This window comes from Otolemur garnettii, unplaced genomic scaffold, assembly GCF_000181295.1.
Source record: "Otolemur garnettii isolate 467f Iridium unplaced genomic scaffold, OtoGar3 scaffold00068, whole genome shotgun sequence".
Classification (NCBI taxonomy): domain Eukaryota; kingdom Metazoa; phylum Chordata; class Mammalia; order Primates; family Galagidae; genus Otolemur; species Otolemur garnettii.
Window position 1 is genome coordinate 6,107,722 of NW_003852463.1, and position 984 is coordinate 6,108,705.

Genomic DNA, 984 nt, shown 5'->3' on the forward strand with positions numbered 1-984 from the left:
TGGGGATTCGAACCCGCCACCTTAGGTGTATGTGGCTGGCGCCTTAGCCACTTGAGCCACAGGCACCGAGCCAAAAATGCTTTTTCTTTCATAAAAATAAATGGTGTCTTGATTTTACCAGCAAAATACAAAACACGAGGCTATAATTAAGAATCGGGCAATATTTAACCTCTAATGATTCACATTGTCCTGGAGACTGCATACTCCCTGCTGCTTCACCCACTGTTTACTCTTCTCAGGTCACAGGAATTGACCTTGAAGGTGGACAGCATGGTGGACTATACCAGCAAGATGGAAAAATTCTATGTCCTAACTGGGGCAATGGTTACCCTAGTGTATACACTTATTAAAACTCACTGAAACATACACCTAGATTTTGTGCCATTAAATATATGTAAATTATGCCACAGATAAAAAAATGCTAAAATGTTTGGTAGCTATTGGTTGCCTGAATTTATTAAACTGGCACCCAATTATGAAATCTGTGAGGCTTCCTGGCATTTCTCAGATGGACATCAGGGAGCCAAGTCTCCTGTGGCTTGCTCTATGTTTCCTGGAATAATAATAATTATTATTATTTTTGAGACAGAGTTTCACTATGTCACCCTGGGTAAATTGTGGTGGCGTCACAGTTCACAGCAACCTCAAACTCTTGGGCTCAAGAGATTCTCTTGCCTCAACCCCCCACCCCCAGTAGCTGGGACTACAGGCGCCCACCACAACGCCCGACTATTTTTAGAGATGGGGGTCTCCTTCTTGCTCAGGCTGGTCTCAAATTGCTGATCTCGGGCCATCCTCCTGCCTCGGCCTCCCAAGTGCTAGGACTATGGGCGCGAGCCTCTGCGCCTGGCCTATTTCCTGTATATAAACATCTCCAGACTGAAAGAGTCAGAGGAACAAGAAAAGGAGAAAGGCCCTAAATGAGCTTGACGATTGCTGAGAAATTGTTACTCATTTAATAAAATTCCATGACAGCAGAAGGCA